The following is a 15,418-nucleotide window of genomic DNA, read 5'->3' as shown; positions in this document are numbered from 1 at the left end:
AGTTACAAAATTTCTTTCTGGGCTTACAGAGCACAATTTTCACACATACCCACGTGACTACATATTACCATCCTGAAATAAAATTTAGTAACTGAAAAGCCTCAATCATTTTTGTAAGCTTTATTCCCCTTCTTTTACATCAGCCCTAATTTGAAGAATGGCCTCAAATGTACAACACATTTCAAGAATTCTGTCAGCAGTACCCAAAAGAAATCTCTGTTTAACAGCCTATGCTGTCCAGCATCAATAAATTAAATCTCTTTGTACCAGCTTTAGAAAAGCTTTATTTGTGTATTTCATATTAGCAGAAATTTATCTTTGATCTTTACTTTAGCAGAGCTCAGACATATTGCTAATAAATTAGCACATTTGCGAACAGATGTTTTTCAACAGAACTAATCTCCTTGCACTCTAGAACAAGCTCACCCCAAAGGTACCTCATGTGCCTGATCCCACAAACTGTAGGGCTGGCAGGGAGGGACCTCAAAAGCAGTCTGGATAATCCCCCTTCCTGCTCCAAGGCAGAAGAGTGACTTCCATTTAAGTGATGCCTTGCTGGTAGTTCTTACCTGCTCTTCAAATAATCATTCTCTTCTTTACACTGCTCAAAACCAACCTATTCATTTTTTCCTTTCACAGATTCTGCTTGATTGTTCTCAATGTTTATGTGTGCATCCATTTGAACGATGTCTCTCTTGTAGAATCATAGAATCATTAAGGTTGGAAAAGACCTCCAAGATCATCTGGTCCAACTATCCCTCTAGTACTAATGTCACCCACTAAACCATGTCTCTAAGCACCAAGTCCAACCTTGTATGGAGCATATGACCCACAGAAGTAATACGTTTATATGTTCTACACATAGGTTATGAAAGGAAATTCTTAGATGTTCATTTTAGGATAGTTATAGGCAATTCATTCTATTATGGTTGCTGACATTTAGTGGAACACTTTTATTCTTGTCCATCACTGGTCAACAAAGTCACTGGTCAACAAAGTCTTCTTTATGGTAATTCTGATCACGTGGCTACAATGACTTTATTAGAAATGTTCCACAGACAAGGAATTTTTTGTGTGATTTATTATTTTCAAATTATTCAGATTATTTTAACTCAATACTGACCATCTCCCATCTGTTACAGAGGAAAGGGAAAATGTTTACCACATATGTTCCAAAATTATGTTTATATTCAAGCAGCGGAAATCCCATTTTCTGTGTACAGCACAATTACCTGGTAGTCCTCTGTGGCAGAACAGGGAAAGATGCCTCCTTGTTTTCATGAGAGACTTGAAGGTGATTGTAAGTTATGAGGTGTACCGTTAACATAAAAACTTATTCCACCACGTTAATTAAGATGAATTCTCTCTATTTTTCATTTCAGATGAAGGGCGGCTAGGAGGTATTCTCAGCTGTGACTCTGTGACTTTGAAATATAGTCTCTTAGGAACCGTGAGCAGATTTAACCATGAATAGCTAAATGCGCCTAGATACATGAAGTTATATTTAACTATCTCCCCAGATAATTAGATTGAGGAACCAGAATCATACGGCTAGATTAATTAAGATAAAGCAGGACATTTGTAATAATTAAGTTAACTATTTGGTCTCCTTTCCAGCGCAGGGAATCAAAGATGACTGGCACTTTAGTCTGTGTATGCCCCACAAATAAAGTCCCACCAAAGCCAGACAGCGCAGAAAACTCCAACGGACAGTCTCATTTTCTTTGTTTGCTTTAAGAAGAAGACTTAAGTGGCCAGAGGAGCTCCTTCCCTGGGGGAGTCCCTGACACTGCTCAGAGGAGAGAAGGTTTCTGGAGCTGGCAGGGTGGGACAGACAAAAGATGCAAGCCGGGAACCTGCAGCTCAGGAACAGAACCATGAAAATGCTGGGAGCAGCTTGCAGCGGACCCATGGTCAGGCCCCAGAGGTGCTGGAAAGGAGCTTCAAAAGCAGGGAGGATTGAGAATTTGCTGCAACTTGAAAAACCACCAAGTACTTGAAACCAAACTTGTGCTTTAGAAAAAAGGCATATATATTTGCCATCATGAACTCATTTGGCCCGAACATGGCCAAATGACTCATCTTGCTGGCATTCATAATGAATTTGCACAGCAGTTGTGTTGTTGTCTCCATCATTTATAGATGTGATGCTTTATCTGGGCACAATGAAAATCTCAAACAATTAGAAGTGGATCCGAAGAAAGGTTTCTCCATGAAAGAAGCTCAGGCCAGTGTGGCTGTGACAGCTACCGGCCTTCATGTGATATGCAGCCCAGAAAAGCCACAGCTTAACAGACAAGCTTTCTCTATTGTAATAGCAAGTATTTCCCCCCCAAAAAAATGTGTTTTGGAAGGTTTTGCACTTCACTAATGTAGTTTAGTTCTGATCTTGTGGCAATTTGTTTAATGTCCTACAGGAATCAAACAAATCTAGTTCTTCTTGAAAATAAGACTGGCAGGGCAAGCTACCACAGATTTTTTTTCACTTGGTCATGAGCCCTTTTTGCTTAAAAATAAAGCACCATGTAAAAAATGAAAAAAAAAATCTAATTCCCTTCCACTCAGCAGCAGGAGAAACCACATGAATATTTTTTTCAAGTAATAAACAGTTAAAAGTGTTGAATGCTTTTGGCTGGAAGAGCTCCAAGATGTCCATATTGTTATAGGATTTGCATAAAATACTTTTAAAATCAAGTTCTCATGTTGATATGATCTCACTTTAGTGCACATCTAGATTTGGGAACCATATCCATGCAAACAGTGGGGGTAACATTATTAGTGGGGTAACAGTGGGGTAACATTATTAGTTTTAGAGCTTAAAATGAAAGTTTTTAAAGGCATTCTGTACTCATATTCCTGCTTATTACAAAGGAATGAGACTACACTTAAAGCTTATGCCACAGACCTTACTGCACTCTGTGTATCTGCTAATGCACATATTGCATGTTAATGTGCAATTAACGAGATGTTCTGTGAAACGCATTGTGTTAGTTCGCAGCTGAAAATACGGACTTCTAGAGAGGATAGCCAAAAGAAATGGCAACATAACCAGTGTGATAATTTAACAGAAAAACTATCTACAATGTTATTATAAGGAAGGATACAGAGCCAAAGTTAGCTGAAAAAAAATGAACCAGAAGTACTAGCTTGAAGACCTTTGAACTCTTTTCACCGTGACACATTTACAAATACGTGGTATGCACAGAGATATATAAGGTATATCCCAACATGTTAGAATACAAAGTTCCTATAAGAAAGTATATCAAGTGGCTTCTTTAACCAGGAGCAAGAATGCCAAAGAGCTTTCTGTTTGAAGTAGAAAGGAAATAAAAGCTGGTGAGATAAATATTTCTATTCTCAGACCATAAATTTACTGTCATTGTTTTAAAGCAAACTCCTGGACAGGGTTTTTTTCCAAACCACAAATCTGTTAATGCAGAACTGGTGAGCTATTTCACTCCCTCCTTCACTGCTTATTACTTCTCTGTTTTAGTTGTTGAGAGGCTCAGATGCTCAGTCAATGACTGTGGAAGGACACGCAAAGCCACTTTGTTCCCCTCAACACCATCCTCCATGTACCACTCCATGGCAGAACAGAGGTGGCAAGTATTTTAAGTCATGATGTTTAGCCTGCTTCAAGCAGGAGAGATCCATTATATTTATAATTTGCTGACTGGATATTGTTGCTTTTCTCCACAATGCTCTGTTGGCAGCATCGTTTCAAGAGATGTTTACAAAACAAATACCTGAAGGTGGTTTGCAGTGTAGTTTGAACCCTTGGTAACAGAAGCTACGTCAGTACTGAAGGCCACTTTCAAGACATCATGGTTTTGTGGATCGCCATTGTCACTGTATTGCTTGGTCAGGCATGAGAGACCATGAGGAACACCACGCTCCTCTTATCATTGCCATCAATAATTTGTTCATGAAGCCATCAGCAAACGTCTTGTCCAGAGAAGAGAATGACAACTGAACTTTCACTGACCTAATAATTATTCTAGTGCTTATAAAAAACTTGCTGTGATGTTAGTTCTCTTGAGCACTGTTGTAGATTTTAATATTACATGCACTGGAAAAGAGTACATGCAGATGACCTATTATATTTGAGTGCACAGGAGGGCTGCACATATTTTGCTTGGTTCTAAAAGCACTATTCATTAAGGCAATGTCACCAGTCCAAGGCAACTGCATATAAAGCTTGGGTCACTATGCCGAAAGCTGAATGCTCGTCTAAATATCACCTAGGGAGACTAGCACTGAGGAAATCACCAAAATGGTTATTTTAGCAATTACAAGACTGCTTGGAACATCAGATGTCCACAAGCAGCTTAAAACAGGTTCTGCTGATCCTTCTGAACTGTAGGATGGTCTTCTTCAAGATGAAGATCCGTGAGGCGGGAAAGGAGAAATGCAGAGTGCAGGAACAGAGAATGAGTAAGTTCTTCTTATACCATGAACTGCAGGCATCAGATCCATCAGAAAAAAAAAACTGTCTGCATGGACAACTCCTTGTCACACTCCTTGAGCTCCCACATCCTACATGCAGCTTTCTAGAGTCATCAGGATGCCCTTGGCTGTGAATGCTGGAGTTATGCAGAGCATACACGAGCTGCAGCAGGCAAGGTAAGAGGCTCCACATTTGCTTCAGTCTGCTAATTTAGGGACTTGAATTAGAGGCTCAGATCCCAAGCACTCAAGTACACTGTGGAGGCTTCACTGACAACACATGCTCTTAGTGAAAACTCCTAGTAAAACGAAGCTACGAACCAACACCTGTGTTTTACTGCCTCTCAATAAAAAGATGGAATGGAAGAAGCTAGGAAATCTGTCCAGGTTCTCGTTATTACTCCCTGGGGACCTGTAGTCTCCCTCCCTTCACAGGGCTTGCAGATCTGCAAATGAAAGCAAAACTCAGCAGGCAGCTCTTCTCACAGACACCTCAGTGAGACCAGCTGTCCCCAGCACAGGCTGTTCATTCACTGGTGCTGAGCACACACCCAGGGCTGAGTGATGCTGCTGGAGGAGCACCAGCCCCACTCTCTCAGCCCATCTGCTTCAGAAACCTGTTGTTTAGAGTACCTAGCACATCTTCCCTATTTGCCTCAGCTTTTGTGGTGAAAGCAAGAAACCCAGAAGATCTGCTTTCGCCATCTCAGAGCTCACTGAATTTGCTTCTTCCCACCAGCTCAGCCCAACCAGCAGCAGAAGTCAGTAATGCACTTACCAGTGCTGGCCGAAGCACAAGCAGCAGGAAACTTTGCTTACTAATGGGGAATGCCATAATCATCTGAGCATCACGTCTAGTGGTGACAGGTTTCACCCTCTCCGTTTCCAGACTCCTAGTTTTGTACCACCTTTAGCCTGTTTTGTTGTTTTGTTTTTCTCCCAGAATGACGTGCTTAACTGCTCTGAGGAACTGTGATTACAGGAAGCTGATGTAGCATTTCTCAGGCTCCAGCCTATCTTGGATAAACAGATGGACATGATGTACATGACATGTTTGTCATGATTTTACCCTCCCATGCTGACTGCATGTTTGTAACTGTGGGTTTTCACTGTTTTCTACATCTTGATTTGGTCTTGTTTTGTGTGTGCTTTTCTAAATTAGATAGTGAAAGAGACATGTATCAGTTCTGTTATTGTTGATCTGTTCTGTTTTGTCTAACGCTGCTTCATTTGTTCTCCATTGTTCAGCAATCATCTTAAATTTGTCTAGCAAATACAAATCTACAGCATACTGCTATGTGACCATCCACTTTATCTTAAAACAGTTAATAACATCAAGCTGTAATTTTGAATATAAGCCTCTCCTTCAGCAACCAATCCCTCAAGGAAAACAGTAATAGCAGAAAATAAACTGATAAAACAGGCTCTAGCCTTTGAAGAGCTTATACTCTACATCCCATTGTGTATTTAAGGTCTGTTGAAACAGAAGATGGCCAGCAGCCCCCTGATTTCACTACTTGTATAGGAGCAGCTTCCATTTGTCACGTAAAGACATGATGGCATACATTTCTGCCATTAAAAGTAATCCTAGGGCAAGCTTTCCCACTACAGTCACTTGGCTTTTGCTTGGAGTAAAAAGCTTTGCTTCAGTGTTGCGTTGACATCCTCCTCATGCCAATGCGTAGGTACTACTACCAGCACAATGACCTCATTAGCAAGCATCTATCAATATACCTCTGTAAGTAGCAGAAGGTAGGTGGTTGAGGCCCAATCTTACTACACACTCAGAAAGTCATTAATCAAAATGAAGCTCCCACCATCAGACCTACAGTTTATATTAAGCACCAAGGGCATGCTGCTCTAAACAACTGCTAGGGAATCATACATAAAATTACATCTTTTGAAAATACATTCAAATTCCTACAGGATAGAAAAAAACAAGAATTAACAAAAATAATAATAAAATCCCTGGATCAGCAGATCATAAGCATATGTGTCACTACTTACCAGGCTAAAATCTAAACTAGGCAACATGTGCCCAAACAACACGTGTCTTGCCCAGCACTACAGTACTGGTGAGGTACTTGGCAGTCGACACCCCACGAGTCAGGTCGACGGTGCAGCCTGCTGCAGTTTGACTCTGCAAAACCCAACACCAAACACATCAAAAGAGATCTGCCCCTGATTTATATCCTAAGACAGAAGGGTTTTATTAATAAAACTGTTTCCTCAGACTTAAATTCCATTAACCGTACTTAACAGGGAGTTACTACACATCTTGCCCCCAGGCAAAACCTGACGGCTCCACATGTGTTAAAAATTAGTATCTCTTTACATTTATTGGTGTGCTGAAAAAAAAGTCAAAGGATTTTATTTTCAGATTCTGGCAAGTTGGGAATCTTTCATGTTTGAGGAATCTCGTTGCTATCAATCAGTTTCTATTTTGAACTTACACATTTTCATATCACACAACCAATAGCTACGTTTTTATACGAACCATATTTCTCCATATTGAAGCAAGAAGCTTAGCTGGCATCACTCTTTTAAGAAAGGCAGCTGTGAGATACAAGATGCCGTAGAGAAGACTTTAATGTTCATTCCATTCTGCACGAGGTGCTTTTCCCCTTCTTCCCTCTGCGTTTTTTTAAATCTTGAAAGCATTTCCTACTAATGCATGAAACCTCTATTATGCTGCATATGGTTTCTATTTTCAAGTCTCTAATGCTTTCAGGAATTTCTTTGATTTCTCTAGTTGTTACTTCATTCTTGTCATTCCTGATTGACACAAAAGAAATAACCCAAGCCCCTCCTAAGCTTTCCTTCTTTAGTTATGAAGCTGTCTTGATGCAGACAGTACTTCAGAATGGCCTGCCTTTACTGCCCCTGCAGGAAAGAAGATAGAGCCTTGAATATTGGTTGATAAGTCTCTGTTGCATTTGAATAGCATCCCCTTTTTCTTACTCGAAGCACTCAGGCTTAAACCATTAAATTTGCAGAGCACCCAGGAACACTACATTCACACCTAAAGACCTAAAGACCTAAGTCAAGACCTAAGTCAAGTCCAGGGATTTTCACACAAATCTGTATATACAAATTCCTGGAAAGAAAAACTCTGAAATTCGTGTTTTCAAAACTGTGTGACATCAACATGAAACATAAAGTTTCCAAGTAGTTAGCAGCTCAGTGGTAGCCAAACCCTTGCAAAGAAGCTCGCCCACGATTTCATGGCAAAGCCTGCTTCTGCCCAGCAGCCTGTTCTTTGTGCAAGCTTCTGTCCCCCAGCGTGCACCATCGGGGCATGTGTGGATGCCAGCACAAGGGAAGAATTTCACATTATTTGGTCTGAAGCTGTCCTGTACACAGGAGACTCTGATGAAGGACTTCATGGTTCACTGCATGGGGCAAAGCTACCACTGGAACACAGCACGAATACAAGGAGCTTCACTCAGAAATATGATTTATTCCAGAGGCTTCATGTTGAAACACCAAAACTGACAAATGCTTAAGGACCGTTCTAGTCAGTTCTGAAATTATGGGGTGTGCACGCTGTCATCTCAGGGAAAAGGTATGCTCCAAAGGTATGCCACTTTCTGAGATAAATTTGCCTTTTAGTACCAGGTTGCTTTAGTAGGTGTTGCATTTCAGATGCTAAGAGGCATGGAAAGAGAAGAAGGGAGAAAAAAAAAACAACAACAAAAAAAAAACACCTGGTCATTGCTTCATACAATTACTGGGCCAGTAGTTTTACCAGTTTTAATGCTGATTCCTTTTCAACTGGATATGAGGATACAATACTCTCAGAGATTCATATCAACAGGAGAAACTGCTGCGTGATTGCTTTTTGGCAGCTATGTATGAACAAATTCCCCAAATTACACAATCAGCTATCTCACACATGAAGCATACAAGAATAGACAAAGCCACCGTGAATTTCCCTTCTCTTTGGGTTTATTCCATCCACAGCACAGCCAGTGCTCTCCAGCAAAACTACAACAGCCACGCCAAAAGGAGATATCCGCTGCGTACAATCCCATCAGCAGGTCGATCACAAAGCAAAGCTCCTCGCTCATCCGACGCTCCGTGCCACGAGGAGCAGGCACAGCAAAGCGTAAAAAAAAACTCTGGTCACATCCTGGCTGCCTTCCTCTCCCCCTCCCGCCCCCAGCTAGAGCTCGGGGGCTGTGAGCAACATCCTTGGAGGCACAAAGGGATCTGCAGGTACGGAGAGCAGTGGCAGCAGAGCAGCAGATGCCGCATCTCCCTGCGTATGGCACTCCCAGCCCACGCTCCTGCGTGCCCGAGGGACAAACCCTCCATGCCTGAAGCCTGCCTGTGGCTCTGGGCGGCACCTGGCAGGCAGAGAAGCAGCTCTGCCACGGGTTTGAGGGCTCTGATGGCTTTGCTTCTCCAGAAGTGGCCTTCACTGGAAACACCAAGTGGTCGCAGCCGGAGGCCCCGGGGTGTGCGCTCTGCAGCTCACGTCCGCAGCCCCAGAGTGGAAGCAGCAAAACCCCACGGCCACCCTCCGTTTGGGAGCCCGCTTGCGAGATTCTTTTGTCATCTTTGAGCTTGGCGAGCATATCAGTTCTCTGCGGGCAGAGCTTCGCAGGTCGCCAGTTGGCAAAATTACCCGTTTTACAACAGGCTGCAGGAGGGCTGCAGGACCAGGCACCCCAGTCCTGAGCACGGGCCCCACTGGGGAGGAACGGGGACAGAGGGGGAACGAGCAGCGGTGCCAACCCCGAGGTGCAGCCATCGGAACAAAAGAGCTTTCAAGATGTCGCACTGGCAGGATCCTCCCGGGGAGGGCGAGCAGAGGGGGATGCTCCAGAGGCCGCCCGGCAGCCGGGAGCGCCACTGGCTCCCCCTAGGTGGAAGCTGGGCTTCTCCGCAACATCCCTCGCGTGGCACTGAACCGCAGCGCATAAATCACAGCCCCCCCGCGCCCCTCCGCTGACAGGCCCCGTGCACGGCCCTGCCGAGCGGGTGCCGCAGCCAAGCACCACCCTGCCCGCAGGGGGGGCCGCGCCGCCCGACCGCCCTCGCCCCATTTTCCGCGCTCGCTCCCTCGGGGCGCAGCGAGGGGGCCGAGGGGGTTCGGGAGCCCCCCGGGGAAAAAGGGGGGGCTGCGGGGGGGGGTGTGGGGGGCGCCTTTGTTCCTCCCCATCCCCATCCTCGGCGGGGCGGGCCCCGCGCATGCGCCGGGCAGAGACAAAGGAAGGGGCGGCTGCGCCCCCCCGGCAGCGGGGAGCCCCCCCGGGACCCCCACCCCACCCCGGCTCCCCCCCCCTAGGACCGTGCCGGGGGCGTTTGGGACACGCGAGTGCGTGGGGAGAGGCGACACGCCGGGAGGAAAAGGGACACGGCTCCAGGGGGGCGCAGCTTCCTTGCTGGAGGGGAGGGGAGGGTGACAAATTGGGGGGGGGGGGGGAATATGTCGGGAGAAGGCACTCGATGAATATTCATGGCCGAGCGCATCCGGGCGCTGCTCCCGCAGCACCGGCACGGCACCGGCACGACACCCGTGGGCTGCCGCGCCCACGCGTGGTGGTGGCGGCGTGGGCAGCCCCCGCCCGAGAACAAGCGCCTGGGTGCCGGACACAATGGGGAGATAATGGGGAAATAGGGGGAGAATGGGGACCGCCGCCCCCCGGCACGGCACGGCGCGCAGCCCCCCGCAGCACCGCCGCCCCTATGGGGGGGCCAGGTTCGGCCGCCCCCGGGCTTCGTTTTTCGGCCGCATCCCCTCGGGAGCAGACCCCAGGCTGCGAGAGGGAACGGGGTGCAAAAGCCTCTCCCCCACCACCTTTTTTTTTCTTTATTATTTTATTTCATTTTTCTTCCCACCACACCCATCGCTTCCTGCCACCCCCCAGGGAACGCGCGATCGGGGCGTTTAAATTCCTCGGAAATCCCGTTTTGTGCCTCGAAGGAATTCGGTGCCCGGCGCCTTCCCTCTCGAGGAACCCCGCTCCTCGCAGCACCGCACCCCAAACGCGCCGGGGGAGGCAGCTCCCAACCCCCCACACACCCACCCCCCCAGCTTCAGGAGCCCCTCTCCCCACACCTGAGACACTGCAGGGGGAGAAAAAAAATTAGAAAAAATAAAAATAAAGGCAAGGCTCTCCGGTTCCGCCCCGCAAACGGCACGATATGGGCTCCCCGCGTGTTACCTTGCGTGCCTCTCCTCCGTGCCCCTCTCGTGTCCGCGTGTGGCCGTGTCACCGAGCACCCCGGGTGGCCCCGTGCCCGCTCGCCCCGCTCCGAGCGCTGCGGCTCCCCCGCTCGCCGCCCGGCACTGGAGTGCCTGGTGCCTGCTGGAGCAATGCCGCCGCTACCGCGGCTGCTGCCTCTGCATTTCTCGCTCTCTCTCCCCCTCCCTCTTTCCCTCCCTTCCCCCCCCCCTACCCCCCCCTCTCTGTGACAGTCTGTGGGCAGTTCAAAAGCCACCCGCACTTATTTATTTATTTCGAGGGCTCGCTGCGCTGCGCGGCGCTCACGCTTAGGGGGCGCACGGAGACGGGGGCTTGCGGCGCTGATCGGGGGTCCGCAGCCGCACCTTGCATCCTAAATCCCCCCACCCCCCAAAAAAAAAACACACCCAATGCTTCAGGGGAGAAGGAGCCCGTCGGGGATGGGAAGGGGAGAGGGGTTTGCCCCGAAAAGGCTCGGTGCTGTGATGCCGGAGGGCTTGAGGAGGGGGCGCTGAGCCGGGGGAACAAAGGCGACGGGGGACAGCAGCGGGGGGGACGGGGGGGGAGAAGAGACCCGGCTCTGGGAAGCTCCAGCAGCTGAGGGGCGACCCCAAGCATCGCGAGGCCGGGGTGCCACGGCCCGGGGGGCTGTGGGGTGAACAGGGACATTTTCTCGCCGTGGGGCGGGAGGGGCGCGGCCGGGCGGGGACAAAATGGAGGGGGGGGGTTAGGCAGGGGGCCAGGGCGGGCGGTTTTGCTGCAGGGTGGCGGCGTGGGCTTGCGAGGAGGAGCCCTCCCCCTCTCCCCGCTCCCCCCGGGGGCGATGCGGTGCGGTGCGGGGAGGGGGCGAGCATCCGCGGCAACGGGGATGAGCCCCCAAATATCGCACACCCTCGTGTGCCCGCCCTCACTTCAGTCTCCCCACCATCACCACCCCCTCACACACACACCCTTTTTTTTTTTTTTTTTTTTTTTGCCTTTAAAAAGCCCCATCTCCGCATCCCTGCTCCCCCCGGCGGCCTAAGCCCCGCTCCGCAGCCGTGCCACGCCTGCCCAAACGCAGCAGAGGGGCCGGCCCGGCGTTTTCCGTCAAATTGGGGTAATCGAGGAAAAAAAGAGAAGGGAGACCAAAATAAAAAATAAAATTAAACGGGCGCTGGCGGGCGCGGAGCAGAGCCGAGGGTGAAATCCGGCTGCGCAGCCCAGCCGGAGCCGCGCCGATCCGGTATCTGCCGGGCGGCGAGGGGAGGGGGTCCACATTTGGGCATTTGGCCGGGAACTAAGCCAAAAAATGGCCCGGTCAGGGCTGCTGCGGGCTCGGGGGAAGTCACCCGGTGCCCTCTGGGCCACCACTGTCAAGGTTGTCCTGGAAGATGTCCTATTTGCTGCAAGGCCAGCGTGAAATAATAAGGGGGGGGGGGGGTTGAAAAATAAATTGTTGTTGCTGGTACCAGCTTGGGAGGGGGGCGATCTGTTTGCTGTTTACACCAGTTGAGCTGGGAGCTGGTTTACCAGCCAGCATCCTTTTAAATACACCTACACATTAGGTTACGTGCCTCTGAACGCACACAACCCCCCCATCAGAATTTCCACCAAAGGCTCCCTTCAGTTACTTTGCTGCATCAACATGTCACACATGTCTGATAAATGTGATAAATGTCTCCAAATGGGGATTCGAAGCAGCCTTTGGACATTTCTTTGTCATAACTAAAGGTGTGTAAAGTATCCCCAGCTTTTCCTCCTGCCCGCAAGGAATTAGAGGGAAATGCTGGCATCAGGAAGAAAAAAGCACTGAGCAAGGCACCTGCAGAAGGATGGAGAGCTGTCTCTTCTGGAAAAGTAGGTGTGTCTCAGCCCTTTTGTGTACCTTAATTGTTTTATGCTTTTCTGAAATCCTGCTTCTCTGCCTTTCTGTCACTGTGTGGTGACAAGCACCCAGGCAGCCTCCCTCCTCTGTGCCAGCTCCTCCTCTCACCCCTTGCCTGTTACTCCAGCTCCCTGCCTTCCCCTCCTGCTCCAGCCTTTCAGGCCCAGCTTGGTTCAGCCCTCTCTGCCTTCCAGGTCACACCAACTACCCCATTTCCACCTTTGCCATTAGGGAACAACTCCAACCCTACATTCCTGATTCGCCCTTTTATTCAGATCCAGCTTGTCCTTCTGCTTGATGAGCAGCTCCGTGCTCTGTGAGGTCTGACAGCAGAGCCGCAAGGCCCAACAGCAGACATCCAACATGCTTGCACGGCCACCTCTTCCTGCCATCCCACCACCATCCCTCCATCTCCTATGGCCCAGCACCGCCGTGGCTCTTCCTGAGCCTTTTCCTTAGGAGATGCTGGTGTCAGTGAGGAGCTCCTGCTCTGGGCGAGCAGGCTGCTGGTCAGTCTGCCCAGTGGGGAGAGAGGAACGACCGGCGGGCAAGGGAAAAAAATCTCCAAGAGCTCATCCCGCCAGAGCTTCTCTCCCAGAATCAGCCTAGCAGGAGGAATCCTCATGCTATATATAAATACATAGCAAACCCCGAGTCCGACAGCCCGGGGCTTTGCGACTTGGGCTGAGCAGCCCCAAGCCTCCTCCTGTCATTGCTTCCCAGCGGTGGCCACAAGAGGGAGCGTTTTGCCCAGTGTATCGGCAGGCCGACTTAGCCTTGCATCTGGGGAAGAGAAGAAATTCGGTTTTCCCTATGTGGGAGTTTTCCCAAGCCCGTTTGCTCAATAAGCATACGCGTAATGACATTTTTCTTTTACCATGCAGTGCAACTTTTTACTTTCATAAGAGTATTGTTCACTTATAATAACTTTTATAATGAGTATTTAAAAAGCAGTTAGAGTCTAATTCCCTGTTGATCCACTGGGTTAGAGTATCATTTATTCTGGGGAAAATAAAAGGTGTAAGGCATATGTAAAATTTTCTATTAGCGGTGGATGTCATTCTCCTTATAAACGTAACTACCAGCCACTTCTACTTTAAAAAATTGATTACAATAGTATAGGTAGACACAAATTTGTTGTTGTTGTTTTTCATAGATTTGTAGGCAACACATGTAAAATAAACAGCTTTCATAAAATCATGAAATAGCAACTATGATAAAAAGCTACTGGAACATCCTGATCCAAATTTAAATCCTGAAATAAAGGCAGATTTTAGCCTCTGATAACAGTTTTAATGTTAACAAGCCAAAGTCTTATGGTGGCAGGCATAGCTAAATCAAGTTTTACTAGACTGGGTGTTACCATACATAACATAAAAAGTGGCCAGGTAGGGATACGTGTGTCGTGAACCCTGCATTACCCCAATGTTCCTGGCTTTGGCTCAGTCTATAATGCAAAGCATATGTGCCTCCCAGGAGGTCTTGCTCTAGCCATTGAGTTTAAAAGGCTTCCCTGCTACACAGAAGTCTGTGTGCAAGCTTTCCCAAAGATGGATATAGTTGCTGTTCTGACAGTACAATTTATTTCTGTTTATCTGGGTTATTTCTGACTCCTACCCCAATTACCCTAAAGAGTTGGAGTTGCTTATGTACAAAAGAAGCAAATGTGCTCAAATACTGTGAGCTTCTATTATGGCTTATGTATGCCAGGCTTCTCCATGACCATCTATAAGCTGGATCTCGGAGTCATTTCTCCTTTTTCACTTGCAAGTTCCACTGAAGCAACAGCTGAATAACGTATTTGCTGTTTGGCTTCTATGGCCAAAAAATGTCTTTCATTTAACAGCTAGAGTGCGTACATCAGTATCTCGATAGTGATCAGAATTGGCTCCTCAGGTATCTCATTCAGCGACAGGAATGCCAGTAATGTGGGATCAAATGCATGACTGACTGGATGCTCTAACTAACCTGACAGCTGCGATGTAGCACTGAATACTCACAAGGTGGGAGAACGGAGGTGCACAGAAAAGAAAGTCAAACACAGAGGGAAGAAAAACTCTGCTCTAGAGTTTGATGTCTGACCTCTGCACTGAAGGCTGCTTATGTACTTTACTTACTGGACCAAAACATTGCTCCGTTTGAAACACAAGCTGGATTCCCACCTTGCGAGAGAGCTCCTGGCTGTGAACTCTGCAGTAATGGCCCTGAGGACACATTTAGCCCAGACTGTCCCCCTTCACCTCCCCTGGGCCCGCCCCAAGCCTGCCCAGGGCCCAGGACCCCATTCAGCTCAGCCCAGGCCATCAGTCACTGTCCCTGCACTTGCTGCTCCCTGACATCCAGTTTGCCACAGGTGCTTCCCAGCAGCCCAGTTGTGGTCACAGAAAAGAGTTTGTAAACCAGAGCAGCTTTGGTCCTATGCAGCCACAGTTCTTAGTCCCATTTATTCCTTCAAGGCGGTGGCACTAAATTTAAAGCTGTCTGCCTCTCATACCTCACTGTGCTATTAGTGCCAAGCACAAGCTGCAAATGGCTTGTTGAGAGTCAAATTAGATAACTGTATTTGAGGTGGTTAAAACTGAAAATATTTGTAAACATTTAGACAGAAGTGGCTCTCCCAGAGAATAAGAGCCAGATAATGCGCATGCCTCAAAACCATTATTCCTCAACCAACCACCAGACATGCCAATAGCGTGAGTTGTTGAGATCGCTCCCATGTACAAAAACATCTGCTCCCAATCAAGAGTCAATTATGGAGATTTCTCTGAAATGGAAATGTTAGCAGCAGATCGCTGACAGAAAGGACCCGGTGCTTCAGACCTGGCGGTGCACGTATGAGCTGCCCCATGGTATGCTGTGCAACCACAGCTCGGTGACCTGTCCATTCCACACCAGAGCTGGGCACGCTCTC

General features: G+C 48.0%; 1 protein-coding gene across 1 annotated transcript in view; it reads right to left on the bottom strand.

Annotated features, from left to right (window-relative positions):
* The window catches only part of BASP1 (brain abundant membrane attached signal protein 1), a 52,047-nt gene extending 41,122 nt beyond the window's left edge, over positions 1-10,925 (bottom strand). The window contains exon 1 of the mRNA XM_035560370.2: positions 10,620-10,925. The gene's annotated coding sequence lies outside the window, so the exon portion shown is untranslated. The remainder of the gene's footprint in view (positions 1-10,619) is intronic.
* Between the last annotated feature and the right edge of the window lie 4,493 nt (positions 10,926-15,418).

Source organism: Cygnus atratus, chromosome 2 (genome assembly GCF_013377495.2).
Source record: "Cygnus atratus isolate AKBS03 ecotype Queensland, Australia chromosome 2, CAtr_DNAZoo_HiC_assembly, whole genome shotgun sequence".
NCBI classification, from domain to species: Eukaryota; Metazoa; Chordata; class Aves; order Anseriformes; family Anatidae; genus Cygnus; species Cygnus atratus.
The sequence above is the reverse complement of the archived record's forward strand: the minus strand, read 5'-3'. Positions and strand labels throughout refer to the sequence as shown.